General features: G+C 43.1%; 1 protein-coding gene across 6 annotated transcripts in view; it reads left to right on the top strand.

Annotated features, from left to right (window-relative positions):
- PSD3 (pleckstrin and Sec7 domain containing 3) overlaps window positions 1–19,156 on the top strand; it is a 741,896-nt gene that overhangs the window by 326,338 nt on the left and 396,402 nt on the right. The window contains exon 1 of one of the 6 annotated variants that reach the window (XM_077274310.1): window positions 2,445–2,701. The exons of the other annotated variants lie outside the window; for them this stretch is intronic. The gene's annotated coding sequence lies outside the window, so the exon portion shown is untranslated. Of the gene's footprint in view, window positions 1–2,444; window positions 2,702–19,156 lie in introns of those variants that run through there. 6 annotated transcript variants of the gene reach the window in all.

The raw sequence follows: 19,156 nt of genomic DNA, 5'->3' as shown, positions 1-19,156 counted from the left end.
ACGAACACGGAAAATCCCAAGGTCATGAAGGGGTTAAATGAGAAGGTGTGTCCAAACTTTTGGTCTGTACTGTATTACAAAGCTATGCCTCATTCAAACATCCATTTCTGAAGCATGTGTGCTATCTGATTTTTTTTCCGCAGACAATACACGTACCCATTTAAATCTATAGGGATGTGCACATGTTTATGTTTTGTTTGGGGGGGACTATGTGTAAATAAAAAAAAAAATCATGGCGTTACGTTTCAAAATTGCCCATATAGGTCTATAGGTCCTTGAAAATCATGGAGTATACACGGATGTTCTATCAGTGTGCTTAGACTACAGGTCTGCAGTCACTATATGTGACTCAAAATGGAAAAGAGCACCACGCAGTCATAGAATCCAAAATAGAAGAATACTTAATTGACTATCAGTAAGTGGACCGGGGTCCCCATACTGCGGAGTATTACCACAGGACTACTACGATCAGGTGATGTGCATTGGTTTATATGTGTTTTTATATTTGTATACAGCCACCGTCCCGTGCATTTGCCTATATGTGATCCTGATGGGACTAGTGTTACTTTCTGGTGGTCTGTTCTTTTGCTATGTACTGATTACAAGTTGCACTTTTCGTTTCACCTAATATGTTATGATTCTCTGTAGTTGGGGACTTCCGTACCTTGGGCTTTTTTACAGTTCACGTGTTGCTGGTGGCATTTAGTGTCATCTTTTAGCCCTGCCTAACATTAATTGTCTGGTTGTTTTACCTGTACTGATAGTCAATAAAGTATTCTTCTATTTTGGATTCTATGACTGCGTGGTGCTCTTTTCCATTTTGATGTATATCTGCAGTTATCCTTCTGTCCATGCATGGGTGGTACATGGGTATATGGCTATTTGGGCCCTTATATGTATTTTCTATGATTGATTACGTGTACCACCAATAATGCATATTGGAATTTTTCTTCTATTTACTATATGTGACTGCAGACAGGTGAATCCTCACATTGTGCGCACTGCGCGTTGTGAAGATTCCTGCACGGCAGGAGCATGGCCACAAGTTTGTGATTTGCATACATGCGGTCACGGCCAACTAGACTTGTGTGGCCTCACAATGCAAGTGTATTGAATGAGGCCAGACAAGTCTAGTTGGAATGTGGCCGGAAGTATGCAAATCAGATACTTGCGGTCACATGACCTCCCGACGCTAGCGTCGGAGAATCCTCACAGTGTGCACGATGTGAGAATTCACAAGTCTGCAGTCACAAAGAGTGACACGTAGAATGACTGCAGACTTATAGCTTAAAGAAGGTTGCCATTACTTGGACAACTCCTTCTCATACCCCACGCTTGGCCCCAGTGAAACTGAAAAGCCTATACTCATTCCTCTGCCGGTGCCATCCCAGTGGTGTTGGCATTCCCTCTCATGAGGCTACCGTGCGGTTGTTGTGACACTTGAGCCCGGCACCCAGTCAGCACTGACGTCCGTGTCCCTGCCTTCTCTCGAATTGAGCATGATGAGGAAGTCAAGGATCAGCTGCAGCTCCCTCTTCATGTTCAATTCCTACGAAGATGGAGACAGTGATGCCACCGCTGTTTGGGTGCCAGGGTCACGTGTCCTAACACCGCACAAGAGCCCCGGGACTGCGAGTGCCGACACAGGAGGTGAGTATAAGCTTTATTATTTTATCTGGGCCAAACATTTAGATCAAGTAGAGGTTCTCCTAGTAGTGGACAACCCCTTTAATACCAAACAACCCCTTTAACATTGCAATGAATAAGAGATTTGCATATTTTTCATACTGTATGTGAAAATCACTGCTGAAATACTGACGGTAAAACCTGACACACTGACCAACACTGCTGAAAATCTGCTCCATAATACTGCTAAAAATTGTACCGTTTTTGCATGTGTGAAAAATCGCTGACGTTTGAAGAAGGCGTAAATCACAGACGGCACACGGACTGGCACTGATTGTGAATTTCACGGACCCATAAGACTTGTTTGATCTGTGACTTTGTTCAAAAACAGGCATATCTCCATGATTTCTTGGGGATCACTCAGTCTGTAAGTACACGGCCAATAACGGTGCATATGTTATCCATGAAAAACACGAGATGTAAGAATGGGGATTTATTTTTTGCAGTTCCCAGATGGAAAAAAAAATACTTGCATCCATGATATTCTTGAAGATTGTAGAAGATAAAGAAGATTGTGATTGTAATTTTCTGCTTTTGTGTACACATATGAGCTATGGGCATTTTACGCCTAGTTCAGACTAAAAAAAAAAAAAGTCAGAAAACAGCAAACTATTGTAGTCACATGGCCGGGCAGTGAAAGGGTTAATGGGGTCCTGGCAATGAAGGTTTAGTGCAGCAGGCATTGTGACCACCAGCCTGTGTCAGCCTCTGCTCATCATGTGCAGCCAGGTCTGGTTGGATGGAGGGGGGACGTCACAGGGTGCCGGAATGAGTGAGGGTGGGACTCTTTGGGAGTGGATAGAGGGGAAGTTGTTCAACTTTTTTTTTTTTTTTTGATTTGTGCTCCTTACCCTGAGCACTGTCTGAGCATTGTGGGGAAATGTCAGAATAGATCCTACATCTCTGTGGATGTGCCCTACAGACAGTAGCAGCAGAATGCAGCGCTGCCTTGCACCAGCTGAAAGTTTGAAGGAGGCTCTCACTAACATGGGATGACTGGTGTGATGTAGGAGAGGTAACTATACTGCTTTTGTCACTTTTTCCTCCTCCTCCTCATCTACCATCAGGCATGGTACGCTGCTGCCAAGCAGGGGGCACATGCATTGTTCCTATTGTTACTTGTTTGGGGTGGTAGTTACTAGGATGATCCTTTCTTATCATTAGACTAATGCTGTGTGCGGGGGTCCCGTCGCTTGCTATGAGCATTTTCTGCCTGACTTGGATTATTCTTGCTTTTGTTTAGTTTTTACAATATATTTTACAATATGCAGTATGTGATTTTGTACAGGACACCTGTTTGTATTGGTTTTCACCTATAACTGCAGAAGTGAACTACTAATAAATGCAGCCTATGCGCCCTATATCCGTAATATAACGTAAAAATGAGCAGATACCCTATCACTAGCCACCGCATGTATTCGTAAACATTGTGTGCCCCTATTCAGTGTGTGCTGTACCTCTAGGTATTATTACAGGCACGGACTGCACTAGTGTATTGTCACAATCCATTGTATTTTATTATATTGGGGGGTGTTTCATTTTAGGGACAATTTTTTTTCTTTTAAATGCATGTTAACATTTTTTCCTATTGGGTTTCAATAAAAATGTGGCCTTCTATAACCTCTGTGCAATGAGTTAACTGAGAAACCATCATGAGCTATGGCTGAAGGATAAGGCTTACAAACTCTCTGACACTCTCTTTTTCTGAGCTCCTTACTGATTTGTGGGCACAGACCACATTAAAGTTGAATGTTCAGGGGCATAAAGAGCAATAAAAGCGAAAAGGTGCAAAACTGTAAGTAAAACCCAATTGCAACAATGATTTTCAGTCCCAAACATATGAATTTAAAGATAAAAAAAAATGTACCCAACAGTGGACAACCCGGTATTGTGTTAGAACAATGAATATTTCATATGAACATTGCTTTTTCTTATCCACTATGTAAGGCTACGTTCACATTTGCGTTGTGCGCCGCAGCGTCGGCGCCGCAGTGCACAACGCAAACAAAAACGCGGCAAAACGCACGCTAAAACGCTGCATTTTGCGCCGCATGCGTCGTTTTTGGCCGAAAGTTGGACGCAAAAAAAATGCAACTTAATGCGTTTCTTGCGTCCAACGCTTGCGGCCATGCAGCGCAAAACGCAGCACAACGCATGTCCATGCGCCCCCATGTTAAATATAGGGGTGCATGACGCATGCGGCGCCGCTGCGGCGCCCGACGCTGCGGCGCTGACCGCAAATGTGAACGTAGCCTAAGTGATGGGACAGTGCGGAGCTTTTATATGTATAGATCTGACAAAATTCTGTCCAATCAGACCGATGTCACACTATAGCAGGGTCTTTAAGTGTCTAATTGATCTTCTAGGCGAGGAATAATCTGAGGGTCGTAAAAATGAATCTGACAGCCACAAAGACAGAATGTCTGTGCTTGTAAATGCTACCGTTCCTGTGCTGAACTTCTAGGATTATTTCATGACTCTAAAGTAAACCATTGTCTCCGCTCAGCTGCATAGTATAGATATGTGACAGGGAGGGGTCTCTTTTCTTGGGTGGGCTTCGGACATTTCTAGGTGAGGTCCATTGAAAATTCAGAAATGTGTGAGTCAGCGTCTCCCAGTTTCCGCTTTGGAGTGATGTAGGCAGATGAAAAGAAACATTTTCTCTGGACGTCTTCAGCAGTAAAAAGGCCGAGATATAAAGCCCTTAGTAGTTGCTGTAGATGCTTGCACCATTGTCTACGTCTGCTGTCTACATGTGTTCCTTCCCCAAGGTTTGTGGGCAGATTGCAGCAATCGGAGCCTGTATTTTAGTAAACTGCTACTATCAGTTAAGTATAGCATCTGTGGTCGCTCTCAAGTGGTTTGACTTGTACATTTCAAGTCATTTGGTGGAGAAGAAAACTGCTTACACTACTTTTATCCTGTGGCACATAAGAATATCTGTGTTAGGGCCCCTTCACACTGGTCGATTCTGCTACGATTACGACGCATTTGCGTCATATTCGACATCGCAGTACGAGCTCGTAGCCAGCGGTCACACTCTACGATGTTAACGCTTTTTCTGACGTAGTTGCGATGTGAACGTCACGCGTCGCAATCGTACGCTACCCTTCACACCGCCATAGTCCTACGACTCCGAGCGTGACGTATTACCAGCATGGGCGTGCTAAAACGTCACGCCCAATCAGGAGACAGGTATGCGGAAGCCCAACCCACGTAGTCGCATTACGAGCTCGTATGACCGCCGTCACATACTACGATTTCGACCGCCACAGCGAGACATTTACGACGAAAGAAAGTTCTGCTCTTTCTTTCACATCGTACGATGCTGGGCTGCGTCGCAAATCGTAACGCCATGTCACACTTTGCAACCTCGGAACGAGGACGGATAAACGTCACAAATCGAACGCTCGTTCAGACTTTGATTGCACAGTGTGAAGGGGCCCTTAGTTACACCCTGTTCACACGCTCAGGATTCTATGTGGATTTTAGCTCAGGTTTGGTGCCAAAATGCACAGAAGAATGGGAATAATTGCAGATTTTGTCAACATTTCTGGGAATGTTGCAGTCCCTCACCTCTTGGGAACGCCGCCAACCTCTCTTGGGTTTTAAATGCTGTAGGAGGTATTTACATGTCAGATTTGGAATATACAGCTCTGGCAAAAATTAGGAGACCACCACTTCAAATCCCTGTCGGGGGCAGCTCAATCTCCAGACCTGAACCCCATTGAAAACCTCTGGAATGTAATCAAGAGGATGATGGATAGTCACAAGCCATCTAACAAAGAAGAACTGCTTACATTTTTGCGCCAGAATCAGTGTGAAAGACTGGTGTAAAACATGCCAAGACGCATGAAAGCTGTGATTAAAAATCATGGTTATTCCACAAAATATTGATTTCCGAACTCTTCCTTATTTAAAACATTAGTATTGTTGTTTCTAAATTATTATGAACTTGTTTTCTTAGCATTATTTGAGGTCTGAAAGCACTGTTTTGTTTTGTTTTTATTTTGAACATTTTTCGTTATCAGAAAAAAATACAAAATTTATTGCTTGGAAATTCAGAGACATGTTGTCAGTAGTTTATAGAATAAAAGAACAATTTAGGGTATGTGTCCACGTTCAGGATTGCATCAGGATTTGGTCAGGATTTTTCATCAGTATTTGTAAGCCAAAACCTGGAGTGGGTGATAAATGCAAAAGTGGTGATGTGTTTCTGTTATACTTTTCCTCTAATTGTTCCACGCCTGGTTTTGGCTTACAGATACTGATGAAAAATCCTGACCAAATCCTGATGCAATCCTGAACGTGGATACATACCCTTACATTTTACTCAAAAATATACCTATAAAGAGAAAAATCAGACAAACTGAATATTTTTCAGTGGTCTCTTTTCCAGAGCTGTATGATCCGACACGTGATCAAACATTAAAACTATGCTGCATTTGTTCATTTTACATTTAGCTTGAAAATACACGTAAAATGTAATTTTAATGTACTATTTAGTAATATGTGTAATCCGGGCCGTAGCACATAGCAGTTTAGACTGATATCAGGTAAGCAGGCCCAGGTTTGGTGTCCTGAATGGAGATGGTTCGTGCGGACTAGCATGACCCTCTTTTACAATGGCACTATTGTTCGGATGTGATTAGCAAAGAAGTGCTGCCACTCAAGAAACAAACCAGCACTATATTATGTAGTTAGTGTTCGGCAGGCCATACACAAGAGATACTTATTCCACAGACAGCTGTTTCTCCCTACTCCACCACTCTCATGCTCGGCCAAGTGCGCTTCTGTTTTCCAGTAGGAGAAAGGAAAAATTTGTGCCCTACCCCTCAGTTGTTCAGCTATGGGTGCGGAGTCAGGTCAGTCAGATGTCAGTTTGTTGTGTATGTACAAAGGGACTGGACAGGGTAAAATGGCTAATACATACTCATTTTCATAACAGCGGTTATATTATAAAGGAAACCATATGTCTTATTAAATGTTTTCACCCTGCGGGATAAGTGATAAGTGTCTGACCGCCGGGACACCACCAATCACTAAATCATACAAGCCAATGCTGCCAGAAGGTCCAGGAGATTTCTAGACAAATAGGGCGAACTCTTGGACTCCCAAAAGAGTGGTAATCTTCTAGTCCTGGACTAAACCTTCTGAAAATCATCAATTCTAGATGATTTCTTTTGCCCTATTGACAAAGGTAATAACTTGTTGATCAGTGTGGATCGAACAGCTAGAACCTCACAGATCGGCTAACTAGAGAACTTTTATTTCTCTTAGAATGGAGCAGCAGATTGCATGCACGACCACTGCTCCAGCATCATTTCTGGAAGCTCCATGAGAATGATTGGAGCTGTGGTCGGCGCCTGTCCTGCCATGGCGTTTTGTAACTGGGATAGAAAATTCTCTGATCTGCCAAATGGCACAGGGAATCCTCCAGCTAGGTGATAACTTGTTCCACCAGACAAGGGGTTTGCCAAGTTCGGATGAATATCTTATTGGGTAGGCGCATTGACTCAGCACCTGGGCTGATCATCTGATCGTAGGGGCAGCAGTGCGTGCTGCCTTCTGTAGCCTCTTCTACTCTGTTCACATGCACACCTTCTATACACAGGGTGGGCCATTTATATGGATACACCTAAATAAAGTGGGAATGGTTGGTGATATCAACTTCCTGTTTGTGGCACATTAGTATATGGGAGGGGGAAAACGTTTCAAGATGGGTGGTGACCATGTTCGCCATTTTTTAATGCAACTTTATAAATGGCCCACCCAGGTGTATTCATATAAATTGCCAACCCTGTAGTTGTGACTTTATTGCAGCGTTGTCCTGTGCACTTCAGTGGAACAGAGAAGTGTCTTTATACAATGTTCCACCAATATTCTAGATCTTAAAAACTCCTTTAGAACAGCAATTTCCTTCCATGCCCTTTAAGATCGGGTGAATGTTTACTACCACTGCCGTCTCTGGAACTGTGTGCTAACTCTGATGGAGGATTGAAGAAAACTTAGGCTGTTGTCATAAACGTGGCACAATCTTTATCTTATGTTTATAGCCCCTATTATACAGCCTCTTTTCTGGAAAGACTGTGTAGTAGTCCTAGTAGAAGTATTGGGTTGGCCTTCAGGTTGACTAATAGTGTCTGGCTCTCCATTAGTCTTCCAATTAATTTCACATGTGGGCATAATTGTGGTATTGGGGAGAGCACGGTTTCCTTCCACTGGTGTTTGGAGTTCATTTTGACAGAAATAATGCATCCTTTGGGCATGATTCATCAAGATCACCATGGTTTGTGCCGATCTTGATGAGGAGATGTGGTGGAGTACAGTGCTTCTGAATCATAAAGAGACATATGCATCAGGAGCGTCTGACGAGAGGCATGTACCTCACCACAAATCCTACTCTAGTCCCCGCTGTTCGTTACAGATTTGATGAGCAGTGGTCGTCACACTCCCATCCTGACGCAGCTACACTTACTCTGTCGGACCTGGGCAACAATGGTTCAAGAACTCCAAAAGTCTCCACATTTTATTGTTTCCTCAACTTTGATTAGTTAGGCCTTATGTTTGCACCAATCTTTGATTTTGTGTCTTTAAATTGTGATCCTAGGGATAAGGGATTGATTTTTTTTTTTGCATAGTCTACGACAAGTGGTGAGCCGCAGGGATTATCACCAGAAAGTATTATTTGGTTGTTTTTTCACTCAAAGTTTTTTTTGCAGGTTGTATCTAGCAGTTAGTTGACTATGAGGGGTTTGACCGACATTAGTCTGTGTATGGGGGTCTTTACAGAGTGGTATACGGTAGAGAGTCTATGGGATCGCTCACACCAGTGTATACATCAGACGAGTGCTATCCGATTTTTCTTTTGGTTAGCACTCGGACCAATGTTATTCAATAGGTCAGTGCTGATGCATGCTTTTGTTCACTTAAATCACCAATTAAAGTCTATGGGTGCATGGAAATCATCGGATTGCACTCGAATGGCATCTCCGATTTTCATTGACTCACAGAACGGAGACGATGGAGAAATCTTGTTTTCCATCTTCTCTCAGTGTTGTATGATTCTTTCATACAGGATAATTGGATCACACTATGCTGATATCAAACTCTGATCAGAGTGTCATTAGCATAATTCAGAGGTCCCCAACGTTTCTGACCTTGAGAGCCACATTCAGCTCTGAGAGAGGGTCGTGAGCCACATGTAGTCTTGAGAGAGGGTCGCGAGCCACATTCAGCTCCCGCCCCCTCACAGTGGCAGCCAAAGCCCCCATTACAGGCATAATGGTAACCAAAGCTTTTCTACAAAAATCAATCACCCCAAAGCAGTATACAAAGATCCAGGGGTTCCTACAATACCACACATTCAGTATTCTCCTATAAAGCACTCCCAAGACACTGTCACATCCAGCTTCAAACACCTCCTCTGACAGCTGGTGTCATCTTGTCTTAAAGGGACTCTGTCACCTGAATTTGGAGGGAACAATTTTCAGCCATAGGGGCGGGGTTTTCGGGTGTTTGATTCACCCTTTCCTTACCCGCTGGCTGCATGCTGGCTGCAATATTGGATTGAAGTTCATTCTCTGTCCTCCATTGTACACGCCTGCGTAAGGCAAGATTGCCTTGTGCAGGCATGTACTACGGAGGACAGAGAATGAACTTCAATCCAATATTGCAGCCAGCATGCAGCCAGCGGGTAAGGAAAGGGTGAATCAAACACCCGAAAACCCCGCCCCATGGCTGAAAATTGTTCCCTCCAAATTCAGGTGACAGAGTCCCTTTAAGTGTACCATCATCTCAAAACCCCTAAGACCAGTATTCACCATTTTCAGATGTGCTCTTCATAACTGTTTGCTAGACCTGGAGCAAATGCACCAAGCTGACAGACAGCCGTGAGCCACATTTCATGGGACCGCAAGCCATATGTGGCTCCCGAGCTACAGGTTGGGGACCCCTGCCATAATTGGTCCAATTCTCTAATATGAGAGAATCTACAATCGTGTGACCATAGCCCAAAAGAGAGCCTGAAAGAGCTAGTGGTAGACTGATTGACAATATGTACAATTTGTGCTCCTATATATGTGCATGATAACACAAGCCCCACTATTGACGGTAAATAAAAACAAGGACACAAGATATAAGTTTTGGAATAAATATTTTCTTGGCCGTGACGTTTATTTTTTGAGTAACATGAATAATAATTTAAATAAATTATAACCAAATAAATCTTTATAAAAATTTTCCCATACTTGAATACCAACTGACCATGAACTGTCCAAATCCACCCGAATCCGGGCGATTTTCCCAAACGCCAATCCTCATTGAGGAATGGCCCCCCTTCCCAAACGCCACAGCCAAAGCTCAATAATGGCCTGAAGATCTAAATTAAAGATATCCAGGCCAATATCCGACAAATGAATCCAATCCCTCCTATATAACCCCGGGACAGAATCTTCAAGATTAGAATGCCTAAAGGAAAAACCGTGAATCAAAGGCATACATTTTTGCATCGCCCTGTTAACCCTTTTTCTGATACGCTCCAAAAAACGAGTATTAGGAAGAAGCCATAAAAATCTGGGAACAATCTCAGAAAAAACAAAAGTTGTATCGAAAAATTCAGTCTTAAGAGAACACATATCCCTTTTAATAGATGCTAACAGATCCAGAGTACCTACTTTGCCTATATCATTACCACCCAAGTGAAAGATGACTAGATTAGGATGGGGTCTTCTCTCCGCTAGTCTATGCAATTCAAAATTTAAGTTCTGCCAAACCATCCCTCTCTTGCTATGCCAGAAAATTTGCAAAGAAGAACTATCAAACGATAAATTCTGCGTATAGCATCTCACTGTAGCCCTCTTCTCTGCCCAATGAATAAAGGAATGTCCGATGATCCATACTGTGAGGGTACCTAGGAATGAATAACATGTTAATGATAATATAAATCTGGTCGGACATACAACTTAAAGCGGTTCGAATCCCATCTACCAATTCTTTTTATAATGGATTCACTCAGGCCTAATTTTGCCGCTTCTGTGGCCGCACCAATGCGGAACGAATGAGAAGAAAAAGTCTGGCCCTCTAAATTTAAATGCTTTAATGCTTTCTTAAGGACAAAATTAAACTGAAACACCGTCGCGGGTTGTCCATTCTTATGTATGAAAAATGGGCCAACAGAGTTAGGCCGATGTTCCAACCATCTAGACGCGTTAAAAACTGGACAAACAACTGAATCCGAAACCGAATTTAGCTTTAGAGAACACCCCCTGCCCAGCTGATCCGTCTTAGATCTATTAATAAATAGATGCAATTGGCGATCTCGTAATTGAACATTCTCAAAAAACAAACCCGATGGGGAGGTTTTATTCAAAGAAACGACTTCCGAAACACGCAAAGCTGCAAAAAATGAAAAGGAAAAGGCAGAGGAAAAAAGAAACGCCTCAAATTGATCGTCGCAAACCGAAAAAAGAGCAAGACAAATGTCTCTTAAAATATTAACTGATATTGGGCGGCGACGATCCGGAAAAAAATTCTTAGATATGGTTGAATGAGATGAACCATTCTTAACTAACTGTTCCAAAAAATGTAAAGCAACAGCTTGATCAGACTCGTTAAAGGGGTAACTATGTATTAGGCAAAAATTAACCCATAACTTCCAAGCGGCCGAGTAATCGGCCCAAGTTCTATTCGCCAAAGAATTCTTTACAAAATGCTGGATTAGACCTGAATCAGGTCCCATAACTGTGGAGGACAAAATGCTCTTCCCGTGACTTCTTCTGTAGCTTGATCCAAATGACGATACGCCTGGCGGTGACAAATAAACTGTGCATTATAAATATTAGCATCGTTAGAAAAAACAGCCTTCAACCAGATGTTGAATTTTAAACACACCAGAGTAAGATGTCTCAGGATGGTAGCACACTGTTTATTTTTAGATGAGAGGGTGTTCAGCATGAAAACCAGATTATGTTTGTCAGAGCGAAACATAACCCGTTTGTTAGAGAGATGAAAACCCCAGAGATTGACGGCTAAGAAAATGGAAAACAAGTCCAAAAAGGATGGGTTCTTAATGGCCTTGCTAGCCACCCATGACTGGGGCCATTGCTCAAAGGCCCAAAGAGAAGCTAGAGAAAGGCCCAAGCCTAGCTGTTCATGAGCAAAAATAGACAGACCTAGGTCGTCAGCGAAGGTGAAAGGGGTTTGCCATACATTTCTACCGTTAAAGTCTGATAAAAATCTAAGCCAAATCCCCAAATCATCCTTGACCTCTCTGTTCAACTGAATTTGGGCATGAGGAGAAGACTGGCCAGATGTCAATTCATAAAGCCGTTTAGAGAAAACGCGACCCATAGGAATGATTTTAACCCCTTCCTGACATCAGACGTACTATCCCGTCGAGGTGGGGTGGGCCCGTATGACCACCGACGGGATAGTACGTCATACGCGATCGGCCGCGCTCACGGGGGGAGCGCGGCCGATCGCGGCCGGGTGTCAGCTGCCTATCGCAGCTGACATCCGGCACTATGTGCCAGGAGCGGTCATGGACCGCCCCCGGCACATTAACCCCTGGCACACCGCGATCAAACATGCTGCGAGGGTCTCCTACCTCCTTCCTGGCTGCAGGTCCCGGATCCAAGATGGCCGCGCCATCCGGGTCCTGCAGGGAAGGAGGTGGCTTACCGAGTGTCTGCTCAGAGCAGACGCTTGGTAAGCCTGCAGCCCTGCACAGCAGATCGTCGATCTGGCAGAGTGCTGTGCACACTGCCAGATCAATGATCTGTATTGTCCCCCCCTGGGACAAAGTAAAAAAGTAAAAAAAAAAATTTCCACATGTGTAAAAAAAAAAAAAAAAAATTCCTAAATAAATAATAAAAAAAAAAATATATTATTCCCATAAATACATTTCTTTATCTAAATAAAAAAAACAAAACAATAAAAGTACACATATTTAGTATCGCCGCGTCCGTAATGACCCAACCTATAAAACTGCCCACTAGTTAACCCCTTCAGTAAACACCGTAAGAAAAAAAAAAAAAAAAACGAGGCAAAAAACAACGCTTTATTACCATACCGCCGAACAAAAAGTGGAATAACACGCGATCAAAAAGACTGATATAAATATCCATGGTACCGCTGAAAACGTCATCTTGTCCCGCAAAAAACAAGCCGCCATACAGCATCATCAGCAAAAAAATAAAAAAGTTATAGTCCTGAGAATAAAGCGATACCAAAATAATTATTTTTTCTATAAAATAGTTTTTATCGTATAAAAGCACCAAAACATAAAAAAATGATATAAATGAGATATCGCTGTAATCGTACTGACCCGAAGAATAAAACTGCTTTATCAATTTTACCAAACGCAGAACGGTATAAACGCCTCTCCCAAAAGAAATTCATGAATAGCAGGTTTTTGGTCATTCTGCCTCACAAAAATCGGAATAAAAAGCGATCAAAAACGGTCACGTGTCCGAAAATGTTACCAATAAAAACGTCAACTCGTCCCGCAAAAAACAAGACCTCACATGACTCTGTGGAGCAAAATGTGGAAAAATTATAGGTCTCAAAATGTGGTAACGCAAAAACTTTTTTGCTATAAAAAGCGTCGCTGGTTTCACACTTGCGTTTTTTCCCTATATTTAACATTGAAATCGCATGCGGTTTTTTTGTACGCGTTCATTTTCAGAAATACAACCTGCAGTATTTTCTTGCGTTTTTAAGCACATACATTTTTATCGAAAAAAACCAGAAAACACACTGAAAAGCCACCCACCACCATCAAGGTGATAAAGGGATCCAAACCCTAACTCTACCCCTAACCTCGCCCCTAACCGTTTAATGAACATTTTCTGACAGTCATAGTGCCACGTATTTCAGTGCCACGTATTTCAGTGCCACGTATTTCAGTGCCATGTATTTCAGTGACACGTATCACGTATTTCAGTGCCACGTGTTTCAGTGCCACGTATTTCAGTGCCACGTATCACGTATTTCAGTGCCACGTATCACGTATTTCAGTGCCACATATTTTAGTACCACGTATTTCAGTGCCACGTATTTCAGTGCCACGTATCACGTATTTCAGTGCCACGTGTTTCAGTGCCACGTATTTAAGGGCCACGTATCACATATTTCAGTGCCACATATTTAAGTGCCACGTATTTCAGTGCCACGTATTTCAGTGCCACGTATTTCAGTGCCACGTATTTCAGTGCCACGTATTTCAGTGCCACGTATTACATATTTCAGTGCCACGTATTTAAGTGCCACATATTTAAGTGCCACGTATTTAAGTGCCACGTATCACATATTTCAGTGCCACATATTTAAGTGCCACGTATTTCAGTGCCACGTATTTCAGTGCCACGTATTTCAGTGCCACGTATTTAAGTGCCACGTATTTAAGTGCCACGTATCACATATTTCAGTGCCACGTATTTAAGTGCCATGTATTTCAGTGCCACGTATTTCAGTGCCACGAATTTCAGTGCCACGTATCACGTATTTCAGTGCCACGTATTTCAGTGCCACGAATTTCAGTGCCACGTATCACGTATTTCAGTGCCACGTGTTTCAGTGCCACGTATCACGTATTTCAGTGCCACGTATTTCAGTGCCACATATTTCAGTGCCACGTATTTCAGTGCCACGTATTTCAGTGCCACATATTTCAGTGCCACGTATTTCAGTGCCACGTATTTCAGTGCCACGTATTTCAGTGCCACGTATTTCAGTCACGTTTAGGGTTAGGGGTAGGGTTAGGGTTAGGGCTAGGGTTGGAGGTAAAGTTAGGGTTGGGGCTAAAGTTAGGGTTGGGGCTAAAGTTAGGGTTAGGGTTTGGATTACATTTACGTTTGGATTAGGGTTGGGATTAGAATTATGGGTGTGTCAGGGCTAGGGGTGTGGTTAGGGTTACCGTTGGGATTAGGGTTAGGGGTGTGTTTGGGTTAGGGTTTCAGGTAGAATTGGGGGCTTTCCACTGTCCAGGCATATCAGGGGCTCTCCAAGCGCGACATGGCGTCCAATCTCAATTCCAGCCAATTCTGCGTTGAAAAAGTAAAACAGTGCTCCTTCCCTTCCGAGCTCTCCCGTGCGCCCAAAAAGGGGTTTACCCCAACATATGTGTTATCAGCGTACTCGGGACAAATTGAACAACAACTTCTGGGGTCCAAGTTCTCTTGTTATCCTTAGGAAAATAAAAATTGGGGGGGGCTAAAAATCATTTTTGTGGGAAAAAAAAGATGTTTTATTTTCACGGCTCTGCGTTATAAACTGTAGTGAAACACTTGGGGGTTCAAAGTTCTCACAACACATCTAGATAAGTTCCTTGGGAGGTCTAGTTTCCAATATGGGGTCACTTGTGGGGGGTTTGTACTGTTTGGGTACATCAGGGGCTCTGCAAATGCAACGTGACGGCTGCTGACCAATCCATTTAAGTCTGCATTCCAAATGGCGCTCCTTCCCTTCCGAGCTCTGTCATGCGCCCAAACAGTGGTTCCCCCCCACATATGGGGTATCAGCGTACTCAGGACAAATTGGACAACAACTTTTGGGGTCTAATTTATCCAGTTACCCTTGTGAAAATACAAAACTGGGGGCTAAAAAAATCATTTTTGTGAAAAAAATAATAATTTTTATTTTCACGGCTTTGCGCTATAACCTTTAGTGAAACACTTGGGGGTTCAAAGTTCTCAAAACACATCTAGATAAGTTCCTTGGGAGGTCTAGTTTCCAATATGGGGTCACTTGTGGGGGGTTTGTACTGTTTGGGTACATCAGGGGCTCTGCAAATGCAACGTGACGGCTGCTGACCAATCCATTTAAGTCTGCATTCCAAATGGCGCTCCTTCCCTTCCGAGCTCTGTCATGCGCCCAAACAGTGGTTCCCCCCCACATATGGGGTATCAGCGTACTCAGGACAAATTGGAAAACAAATTTTGGGGTCCAATTTATTCTGTTACCCTTGTAAAAATACAAAGCTGGGGGCTAAAAAATCATTTTTGAGAAAAAAAAAAAAATTATTTTCACGGCTCTGCGTTATAATCTGTAGTGAAACACTTGGGGGTTCAAAGCTCTCAAAACACATCTAGATAAGTTCCTTAGGGGGTCTACTTTCCAAAATGGTGTCACTTGTAGGGAGTTTCAATGTTTAGGCACATCAGGGGCTCTCCAAACGCAACATGGCGTCCCATCTCAATTCCAGTCAATTTTGCATTGAAAAGTCAAATGGCGCTCCTTTCCTTCCGAGCTCTGCCATACGCCCAAACAGTGGTTTACCCCCACATATGGGGTATCAGCGTACTCAGGACAAATTGTACAACAACTTTGGGGGTCCATTTTCTCCTGTTACCCTTGGTAAAATAAAACAAATTGGAGCTGAAATAAATTTTGTGTGAAAAAAAGTTAAATGTTCATTTTTATTTAAACATTCCAAAAATTCCTGTGAAACACCTGAAGGGTTAATAAACTTCTTGAATGTGGTTTTGAGCACCTTGAGGGGTGCAGTTTTTAGAATGGTGTCACACTTGGTTATTTTCTATCATATAGACCCCTCAAAATGACTTCAAATGAGATGTGGTCCCTAAAAAAAATGGTGTTGTAAAAATGAGAAATTGCTGGTCAACTTTTAACCCTTATAACTCCGTCACAAAAAAAAATTTTGGTTCCAAAATTGTACTGATGTAAAGTAGACATGTGGGAAATGTTACTTATTAAGTATTTTGCGTGACATATGTCTGTGATTTAAGGGCATAAAAATTCAAAGTTGGAAAATTGCAAAATTTTAAAAATTTTCGCCAAATTTCCATTTTTTTCACAAATAAACGCAAGTTATATTGAATAAATTTTACCACTAACATGAAGTACAATATGTCACGAGAAAACAATGTCAGAATCGCCAAGATCCGTCAAAGCGTTCCAGAGTTATAGCCTCATAAAGGGACAGTGGTCAGAATTGTAAAAATTGGCCCGGTCATTAACGTGCAAACTACCCTTGGGGGTGAAGGGGTTAAGCGCAAAATTTAGCATACCCAAAAGAGATTGAAGCTCTTTAAGGGTAACCGTTTCCTTTAACAGGAATAGTTTGATTAAAGAGCATATTTTTGAAATTTTGTCAGATGGCAGGGAACAAGTCATGTCAGCCGAGTTAATATGAATGCCTAAAAATTCCAACGAAGTGCAGGGGGAAACAGTTTTTTCTGTGGCGATAGGAACGCCAAAATGGTGACAAATTTTTAGGAGCCTATCCAGAAGGGAGCTACAAATGTTTGAACTGCCGGGGCCTATAAAAAGGAAGTCGTCCAAATAATGAAGAACCCCACCATCTGAAAGGGAAAACTGGACCACCCAATGTAAAAATGAAGAAAATGATTCAAAATAATAACATGACAACGAAAAACCCATGGGGAGGCATTTATCAAAATAGAATTTATCGTTGAAGTAAAAACCGAGGGAATTGAATCTGTCTGGGTTCACTGGTAAAAGTCTAAAGGCTGATTTTATGTCCGACTTAGCCATCATAGCATTACTACCGAATTTTTGTAAGATCGAAATAGCCTCGTCAAAAGAAGAATACTTAACCGAGCATAAAGTAGGGTCAACTTCGTCATTGAGAGAGGCCCCTTTAGGATACGATAGATGGTGTATTAAACGAAAGGAGCCTGGCTCTTTTTTTGGAACTACCCCAAGCGGGGAGATCCTGAAATTTAAAAAGGGGGGTGAATCAAAGGGGCCAGCTACCCTACCCGTTTCCAGTTCTTTAAAGATTTTTTCTTTCACAATTAAAGGGAATACAGAAACTGACGGTAAATTTCGGACTAAAACGCAACCGACCCCTTTAAACTGTGGAACAAAAAATCCAAAGTAAAAACCGCGAAAAATCATTGCGCTAATCTCCTGATTTGGAAATGCCTCGAGCCATGGAACCATGTTTTGTAATTTCACTGGAGTCGAGGCCCTTTGAAACTGGTTCCTTAGGGGGCCCTTGCTGTCCAGACTGAAGCTGCTTTTTGTAACATTTGAACATGGGGTGGCTGTTTCCGCAAAAGGAGCATTCATGCCGAAAACGGCAATTTGACGCCCACTTACAATTGCTTTCATTGAACGCAAAACAAACTCCTTTTTTTGTAGGAGCAGCCACGCCTTGTCTGGATGAAGGGAATTTTTGAGGTAACATTAAATTAATCCATAGACCTATGTCTTTCTTGCCCCAAGCTAGATTGGGGTGCATGGCTAGCTTCTGTCTGAAGGATTCATCATATATAAGCCATGCCATGCCCCCAAAATTTCTATAGGCCTCTAAAATGGAATCCAAATGTTGAAAGAGGCCTGAACATAGGTTAGGGAATTTCTCTCCAAGAACTGCAGCATAGATAGAGAATGCCTGGAGCCAATTATTGAACGATTTTGTATAAGAATATTTCTTTTTATCCTCCTGCTCGTCTCTCTTCTCGTATCTATGCTGCTGATCTCTGACAGAAGGCAAAAATGAAAAGATGTCAACATAATCCTGATTCCAAATCTGCTCTTTAAGAGAAGAGCTCAGATGGAATCCAAGCGGTGACACCTCACATGTAAGGGACTCCTTTAAAAACACCTCAGGCAAACCCGGTTTATGTATAATATTAACCTTATCTGCAACACATTGTGAAGCAGGTGAATTGAGAGTTTTAGAAGGAGACCCTTTGGAAAGATAATCAATAACAGTATCCCTTACAATAGCTTTTAAATCAAAAGAGGGGACAGATAGAGGCAAATTTAAAATCTCACCCCTATCCGTTTGGTCCTGGTCCAATGGAGCAGAAGCACTCAAGCCCATGTTAGAGGGCGAATGCTGCTGCGGGGGGAAATCCTCCATTTCATCTGAGCCGGGTGATCCAGATCTCCAGGCCGCCGCTGCAGCGCCAGCGGCACTTGTTCTTCTTACTGATGCACTTCTAGGCAGATGCGCTCCAGGTGCTGGAACTCCCTGGGCCCTCGCACCTCTTTTATGGGTGTGAGGGCTAGACGGATCCCTGCCAACGTCGCCGCCGCCCGCCACAGCTGTACAGCTTCCTCGGCTAACTGCGGCAGAGGAGGCGGCCGAAGATGACGTCGGCAGTGTTGCTTTATGGCCGCCGACAAGCTCTCGCACTGGGCTGTGAGAATTCGGCTGCGGCGGCTTCCTGTTCCTGTTCCTGGCACCGCGGTTCCTGTCAGACGCTCTCAAAGATGGCGGCGGTGATCGGGATCTCTTCTGCTGGCGGTTCCTCACGGAGCTGCGAGATGCTTGCTGAGGTGCTGGGGACACAAGAGGGGCAGCGGGAGAGAGCGGAGGCCGAGGGTCACCAGCTGCAAGAACCTCCGGACCGGAGGTAGGTAATATAGCAGGTTTTAAAGCCAAGCAGCTCTGTAACCACTCGGCGCCACCCTCCTCTTCAGCCCTCCTCTTCAGCCCTCCTCATCAGCTGTTCCATCAATGCTTCCATCTTCA

The sequence above is a fragment of the Ranitomeya variabilis genome, chromosome 1 (assembly GCF_051348905.1).
Source record: "Ranitomeya variabilis isolate aRanVar5 chromosome 1, aRanVar5.hap1, whole genome shotgun sequence".
NCBI lineage: Eukaryota > Metazoa > Chordata > Amphibia > Anura > Dendrobatidae > Ranitomeya > Ranitomeya variabilis.
The sequence above is the reverse complement of the archived record's forward strand: the minus strand, read 5'-3'. Positions and strand labels throughout refer to the sequence as shown.